Genomic DNA, 9,014 nt, shown 5'->3' on the forward strand with positions numbered 1-9,014 from the left:
CAAAGCCACGAAAACCTACCTGCCTCTGCACCCCAAGTGCTAGGATTAAAGATGCCACACACCTGGCCTATTCCTAACTTTTGACTTTCAACTTCTTTCCTCAGAACCAAAGCAACTCACGTGTAAGGAACCACACACTCACATGTAAGTACAGTACCAATTACGGTACATCCTGGAGTAACAGTGACTCAATCAATAGTCATTTCATCATCTCACAAATCTAGGAATGTGAAGAGAGGTAATTCCAGGCTTGTTCAGAAATATATGATGTCGAAAGTTCCAGGCTCTTTCACATTCGTTGTCCCTGCCACTCGGAAGATGTCAGCATTTTATCCTCAGCTTCCCAAGATGGCAGCCATAGTTCCAAGATTCAGGATCTGTAATGGACATCTAAACAAAGAGGGGGAATGATGTCTATGGAAAAGAAAATTCTTTCTCAATTCTCCAAAACAACTTCTCCTTAAATCTTAAAAGTAAAATAAAATAAAATAGGGGTGCAGGAGGATTGATCTCACATCTGCAAACAAAGTAAACAAATTAAAAGATGGCAAAAGTGAATGAAGTGGGAATGACAACAAAAAATAAAGTATCCTACATAAAACTCAGATGCCTTAGCAATAAAGAAGAGAAAGGTAGTGATACAGATAATATATGTATACACATAAAAGGCTTTATATAAGTGTACTTTCGAACACATGACTCATGAAATTTGCACCACCTTAAAAAGCAGATATATATTTTTCTACATAGAAACATATTTTTAAAGAAATTCAAATGGGAAAAAACAATACAATAATTCTAGAATCACATTCCACAGGATATACAATCACATAAAATTTCAGTTAAGATGTGGGATTTTCTTTTTGCTGTTGTTGTTACTGTTTTATTTTGTTTGAAGATTTATTTTATTATTTATTTGTGTGTGTGAAATAACATATCTATGGAAGCCAGAAGAGGGTGTCAGATCCCTAGAGCTGGAGTTACAGACAATTGTGAGTAGCCTAACATGGATACCAGGATTCAAAGTCAGAAGAGCAATGTCAGTATGGGCTGTTAACTGCTAGCCATCTCTTCAGCCCTAAAGCACAGTTTTAATCCTAATAATATAAGGGATAGTAAAATATTGGAAAGGCTTTAAAGTATAATAATGAAATCAAAAAGTAATCCAGGAGCTGGAGAGATGGCTCTGTGGTTAGGAGTACTAACTGCTCTTCCAGAGGTCCTGAGTTCAATTCCCAGCAACTACATGGTGGCTTATAACCATCTGTAATGGGATCAAATGTCCTCATCTAGTGTGTCAGAAGACAGCTACAGTGTACTCCTATACATAAAATACATAAATAAAAAAGGAATCCAGAGAATATTGATACTTTTTGCAAGTAAAATTTCAAAACATGTGTGTACAACAATAAAAATAGCTTCAAAAGCTATAAATGAAATAGTGAAATATTTTCTGTATGTGCATTTGTCATAGAATTACATGTTTATATAAACATCTTTTCTAAACAAAAAGAAAAGTAATAGTTAACCACATATCAACCAGAAAGGATAGGAGAAATGGCTAAGAGGTTGAAAGTTCATACTGTTCTTGCAAATGATCCAAGTTTGGTTCCTAACACACCCAACTCGAAACTGGCTTTAACTCCCGATCCAAACAAATTCAATGCACAGCTCTCTCTCTCTCTCTCTCTCTCTCTCTCTCTCTCTCTCTCTCTCTCTCTCTCTCTTTCTCTCTGTGGTGTGTGTGTGTGTGTGTGTGTGTATGTGTGTGTGTGGTGCGTGTGTGTGTGTGTGTGTCTCTCTCTGTTTCTCTGTCTCTCTCTGTTTCTCTCTGTCTCTCTCTCTGTCTCTCTCTATCTCTGTGTGTGTGTGTGGTGTGTGGTGCATGTGTGTGTGTGTGTGTGTGGTGTGTGGTGCATGTGTGTGTGTGTGTGTGTGTGTGGTGCATGTGTGTGTGTGGTGCATGTGTGTGTGTGTGGTGCATGTGTGTGTGGTGCATGTGTGTGTGTGTGTGTGTGGTGCATGTGTGTGTGTGTCTCTCTCTGTCTCTCTCTCTGTCTCTCTCTATCTCTGTGTGTGTGTGGTGTGTGGTGCATGTGTGTGTGTGTGTGTGGTGCATGTGTGTGTGTGTGTGTGGTGCATGTGTGTGTGTCTCTCTCTGTTTCTCTGTCTCTCTCCTGCTCTCTCTCTCTCTCTCTCTTTCTCTTTCACACACACACACACACACACACACACACACACACACACACACACACACACTTAAAAATAAATAAATCTTAAAGGGAGTAGACCTGGAAGAGAAAGGATGTAGAGGAAGAACTGTGATGAGTGGAGGGAGAGAAATTGCTTGAGATGTGTTTTGTGAGAGAAGAATAAAATAAATACAAATTTAAAAATAAATCTTAAAAAGGAAGCTATACAGATAATCTATTTTCCAAAGCCAGCAAGATAGGTCAGTAGGTAAAGGCACTTTCTGTCAAGTCTGACGACCCCAGTTTGATCCTTGAGACTCGCATGGTAGAGAAAAAGAACCAAACGCCACAAGCATGTCCTGTAACCTCCACGTATGCACAGTTATACGCCACTCACACACATAAATAAATAAATGTAATAAAAATATTTAAAGAATCAGTTTTCCAAAGTATGCAATAATTTAATTTCCATTTGTGTGTATAAAATGCTTTGTGTTTATCTGTTTTGTAAGTGACAGAATGCACTGAAACAGTTCTAGTCATATTTCTAGAATAAAATGACAACATTATTCGAAAATTTATTAATGATTTGTGAAAATAGTAAAGTAGCAAATGCCAAGCATAACAGGAAACGAAAGCCGTATCTTGTCAGGGACACTATGAGCCAATCCACTTCTCTCCTGAGCTCCTGTTTCTCCGTTATGTTTTGATCCCACACCTTACACATTAGCTTCCTTCCATACGCACCCCCAGAGAGGAACCCTTTCTTGTTAAGGAGAAGCAATGTGTAGAACTGTCACTCCACTCATGACTATTAATACTTTTCATGTAGCAATTTAGCATCCTTTCTTCCAAAGTCAAAGCAATTTTTGTTTTACCTTTTTGGAGTTCAATAGCTTGCTTCTCCAAAGTAGTCTCCTATAATAAATGAATTATTTCACTTCAGAAGGGGGCTCAGATCAGCATCTTCTTAGAGAAGCGAGTGGCAACCACTGCTCTGTTGTCCTGTGCTTTTAACTAATTAACCTTTTAAATGCTTTCATGAATTTTATTTTGTGTATGTGTGTATAAATATATATATATATATATGCAGGCACACATGCTTCAGAGTACATGTGGAGGTCATAGGACAGCTCTCACGAGTTGGATCTCCTGCTACCTTGTGGAATCTGGGGATAGAATACGACCTTATCTCTCCTCTAACGCTGGGGACTATAGGGACAGTCATCAGGCGGCGTCTTGAGATATTCCTGTTTTCTTTCCTCTTCCCCTCTCTTGCTTTTGGTTTTCTCCCTTCAAAAAATGTCAACCTGACCGTTTTTTTTTTAAACCGAGACAAAATAAATAAATAAATAAAATAAAAATGAAAAAAAGAGAATACAAGCCACCAGGTCTTTTCACAAGCATCTCAGGCCTTGAGCCATCTTTCTGGTCCTAATTCACCTTTTAGCAAAAGGATAACTTCATTCATCATATATATGAACATTGTCTAATGTGATCCAGGCAGTGCAGTAGGTGGTGAGGGCTTTAAAAATGAGCAAGAGATAATTCTAGGAGCCTGCTGCTCACAGTCTGGTAGAGAAGACAAATAACAACATAATTGTAGGTTTTGTATTCTACATGAAAGCCCACCATTTAAACTACTATAGAGGTCCATGTGAAAAGGCCTGGATGCTCATACCAGCAAGCTAAGGGCTTTCTGAGAAAAAAAGTTCCAGCTGAATATCCTGAACTAGTACCAAGTATCATCACTCTCCCATCCCCACTGTGGCTGGAGAGAAAACAATACACAAGACTGAATAGTTTGCTCACTATCTGGCTTCAGAGCTTATCACTATTGGAAAGGGGCAGACAGAGCCAAGTAAACAAAGTGGAATAAATCTTTATAAGTTATACATGAAAAAAAACCTGAAAAAGAGAATGAGGGGAGGGGGTGTGGGCAAGCATCTCTACAAGAAGTTAAATTGATAAGGTGAGAAGGAACCAAGAAAAACAATATTCCAGGAAGAAGTGAGTTTATGTTTCAAAGTTCCAAGATGGGAACGTATAATCCCAGAACATGAAGCCTAAACATATGGAAAAATGCCATGAGATGAAGTAAGAATGGTAGTCAGGGACTAGCAGGGCTCTGGAAGGCCATTCTTGCAAGATATCCTGGTTTGCGTAATGGAATATATAGATGGTTTCAAGCAGTGGGATTGCCTTGGCTCGAGGTTTAATGGGCTCACTGTTGCTGCTATTGATTTCTAGAAAACGTTAAGCTAGAAAAAGCAGGGGAAACAGTGCTGAAAATTCTACCAGTGACGGTAAGCTGAATGAAAAGGAGCAGAAAGTTTTAAAATGTACACTTAAAAAAATCTCTTGCAGAGTCAAGAATCTCTCTTGACTCAGTGGTTAAGAGCACTGGCTGCCCTTCTAGAGGACAAATTCAACTCCCAGCACCTATTCGGCCAGTTCGGAGCTGCCTGAGATTCTAGCTTCAGGGAACCTGATGCCATTTCAGGTCTCTGTGAGCACCAGGCACCTACACGATGCATTTTTAAAAAGATGGTGTGGCTGGAGAGGTGACTCAGCAGTTAACACTGACTGCTCTTCCAGAGGTCCTGAGTTCAAATCCCAGCAACCATCTGTAATAGGATGAGATGCCCTCTTCTGGTGTGCCCGAAGATAGCGACAGTGTACTCACATACATGAAATACATAAATAATCCTTTAAAAAATAATAAAAATAAATGAGCTCAATAAACTAGATATGGCAGAATGGAAAAGACAAGAAGTAAATGTCTCTTAAACTTGGATCTGAAGCATGGAACATGAGACTTCAAGGGACTGGTACTGGAGAAGGCGTGAAGGTAGCAGTAACCATCCTGTACACCTCATATGAGCTTGGCATCAGATCTGGCACATGACATGCTCTTATTCTGGGACATTGAGATAACAGACCGCAGATTCTGGCTTAACTGACCTCCTGTGGTCTACCTTGTCTCATATGAGATCAGAAGACCCTGTTCTCTCCGGAGCAATCTTGCCCCCCTAATCTGGAAAGAGAATTGGTACAAAGAAAGGCCGAGGAGAACCTGAACAGACAGGCTTTGTTGAATTTACCCAGTCAGTCTCCTATCAAGCATGAATTTGCAACAAAGCCTCCAAAAAACTGAAAAGGTCAATGTTTGGAGTCCTTCCAACTAGCTGAATATTTGGAGGTTCCAGGGAGGGCACAGAAGCTCTTCCCTCTTCCCACGACTCCCTTATGCTTCCCATCATCTCTATCCATTATAATAACCATACCCAAAACCAGTAAGCAATGCGCTAAGCCCTGTGAAACATTCAAAGAAGTTAAATGCCTATGGTGGGGGGGGTGCTGATTCATATCTTGTTGGTCAGTAGCACAGGCAAAAACAGCCTAGGGCATTTGAGTAACATCTAAAGTAGTTGGAGTGGGGATCTTGGGAACTGACCCCTCAACTTGTGGGCTCTGATGTATCTCCAGGTAAATAGTGTCAGAACTAAACTAATCAGAAGATATTAGGTTGGCATCACTTCAAAGTTGTTTGCTTTCTGGTGTGTGCTTTTTGAGGTTACAGAAGTTATATGTGCTGTTAATATATACTAGAAACATCTGAGTTGGAGTTAGTTTTTTTTCTTGGAGAAATGAAAACTTAAAATGTCACTGCCAACCATGGAGGGATAAAAGTGTCAACAGATTGTGTATGCTGTTTGAAAATGAGGCCACGGGCTAAAAGTGATACTACAATTAGTAAACTCTTGTCAGGAAAGCATGAGGAACTGAGTTAAACTACCAAGTACCTATGTAAAAAAAAAGCCAGGCATGATAGTACATGTCTATAATCCCAGTGCAAGAGAGGCAAAGACAGGAGTATCCCAGGAGCTTGCTGGTAATTCGGCCTAGTCAACTTGGTGAGCTCTAGGTTCTGTAAGAGACCCTGTCTCAAAAACTAAGATAACTATATCTTGAGAAACAGTACCTAAGGTTGACCTCTAGCCTACATCTCTCTGTCTTTCTGTCTCTCTGTCTCTTTATCTCTCTCTCTCTCTCTCTCTCTCTCTCTCTCTCTCTCTCTCTCTCTTACACACACACACACACACACACACACAAAACTGTGGATTTTATTATCATTGAAGAACTGAAGCAACATGTTGATTAAGAAGGAAGTAGGGGGGCTGGGGATTTAGCTCAGTGGTAGAGCGCTTACCTAGGAAGCGCAAGGCCCTGGGTTCGGTCCCCAGCTCCGAAAAAAAGAAAAAAGAAAAAAAAAAAAGAAGGAAGTATGATCTGTGGTGCCATTACCCCAGTACAGCTTCAGGCAGGACAGATTGTAGATGGAAGGTTTTATATGGTGGGTTGATGTCCATGTTCTGCTGTTAATGAGCCTTGGTTACAAAAGATGGCCAGTTCAGGCTCTGTATCCCCCATTACTAGGAGACTTTGCTAGGGTCACGCTTGTGAAGAACTTCTGGGAGTGGCCAACCAGTGGTACATCCTGAGGCTCACACCACAAGAGGGATCTCATGCCTGACACTTCCTAGATGTCCAGGAACCAGAGGCAGGATAGCACAGAGACCCAGAATAGGACCAAATACCACCGACCAAAAAAAAAAAGTGAATGAAATGATTTCTAATGATATTCTGCTATACTCATAGACCAGAGCCCAGCATAATCATCATTAGAGAGGCTTCAGACAGCAACTGATGGGAGCAGAGGCAGATAGTCACAAACACTGAGTGGGAATCATCTGGATAAAGAAGAAGGAGACAGAGTGGTCAAGGACACCATAAGAACACAGCCCACAGAATCAGCTAAGCAGGAATCATGGGGTCTCACAGAAACTGAAATGAAAAATACAGACCCACTATGCGTCTAAACTAGGTTCTCTGCATATGTTATGTTTGCATAGTTTGTTGTTCCTGTGGGACTCCTAACAGAGGACAGAGGTGTCTCTGACTCTTTTGCATGAGCTTGGGACCATTTTCCTCCTACTATTGGGTTGCCTAGTCCAACCATCATACGATGGTTTGTACCTAGTCTTATTGTAACTTGTTAGGGCATGTTCTGTGGATGTCCCTGGGAAGTGTGCTCCTTTGGTTTTTATAAGGGAAATGGAGGAGGAGTGGATCTGGTTGAGAGCTGAGGTGGGAGAGGGACTTGGAGGAGGAGAGAAAGAGGAAACCATGGTCAGGATGCAATGTATGAGAAATAATAAAAATTTAAAAAGAAGAAGAAACTAAGAGGACTGTTTGCAATACCATAATCAGGAGGCTAATGTATGAGGATTACAACTTTAAGGAGAACTTAAACTACATAGTAAGATCTTGTCTTAAGAAGTTAAACATGGGGGTTGGGGATTTAGCTCAGCGGTACAGCGCTTGCCTATCAAGCGCAAGGCCCTGGGTTCAGTCCCCAGCTCTGAAAAGAAAAAAAGAAAAAAAAGGAAGAAGTTAAACATGATAGGACATATTCTAATCACAGCATTTGGACTGTGGAGGAGAATCAGGAGGTTAAGGTCATCCTCAGCTACACAGCAAATCTGAGGCAAGCTGAGGAGCCACTTGAGACCCTGAGACTTGTCTTAAAAACAAAGACCTGAGAAAGGGCTAGGAAGATAGGTCAACAGGTAAGAGCACTTCTAGCCAAGTTTTATGATCCTAGTTTGATTCCTAGAACTCATATGTTAGAAGGAGAGAACTGAGCCTCAACATTGAACTCTGACCTTTGCATGAGTGCCACAGCATATATGTATTCACACATACAAACACACAAGTACAGTAAATAAATAAAATAATTTATTTTATTTAGTAAATAAAATAATTTATTTTACTTAGTAAATAAAATAAAAAATAAATTTTACTAAAACAATAAAAAAGGAAAGGAAGAGCTATCCAATGTGTGTCTAAGGGGATAGCTATATGTTATTTCCATCTGAGCAATACTAAACTATTTTTAAGCCAGAATAAGCAAGATGGGAAAGGACAAGAGGCAGTCACTAATAAGTAAAACATAGAGTAAGTGATGAAGTAGAGTTCCTAAGGGCAGAAATAGATGTGCTTTCTTCAGAGAAAAAGCCAGAATAGAAAGGCAAATGGCACAAAGTTTATGAGGATCTGCTATAGTTTGGAGCTGGAATGTATCAGAAGGTTCATGTGTTCAATTTTAGCTTGATCTCGCAGGTGTGTCGAACCTGCAGCCTACAGGCCACATGCATCCAGGAATAGCTATGAATGAGACCAGGCATGCTTGTAGACCACAATATCATGTCACAATACCAAAAGGTTGGACATCCTTGGATACAGCCTAGCACAAAACGGAGTTAGGCTCTTAAAGATGTGAGCCTAGGAAAGGCAGAAAGTTACATCATTGGAAATTTTCCTTAAAGCTAATACTGGGGCTCTGGACCCTCTGTTTCCTCTGTATGTCCTTGCATTCAGGCCTCTGTGAATTGAGCTGTGGATTCCATCACCTCCCCGCCATGGTATGCTATCTTATAGACTCCTAGCAGTGGAACCAACATGGACAAAAATGATAAGCAAACCCCTTAGCCTGCCTTCTTTGTAAATTGATTATGTCAGACATGTGTTACAGTGATAGAAAGCTGATTGGAAAACTGAACGGATGTGGCTCGCTCTGCTGTGAAAGGTATCCTGATTCCTGCTTGAGATAGGTTGAAGCCCTAGGGACCCTAAGGGATGGGAGGAGCATTCAAAGTCTCCCAGGAGATCAGGCCCCTCTCATGTAACTACAGCTCCCCACAGCCAATGCCCCAAGCCCCTCCTCCACAGGTGAGGACTTGACCACAGGTCATGTGG

This window comes from Rattus norvegicus, chromosome X (genome assembly GCF_036323735.1).
Source record: "Rattus norvegicus strain BN/NHsdMcwi chromosome X, GRCr8, whole genome shotgun sequence".
Lineage (NCBI taxonomy): Eukaryota > Metazoa > Chordata > Mammalia > Rodentia > Muridae > Rattus > Rattus norvegicus.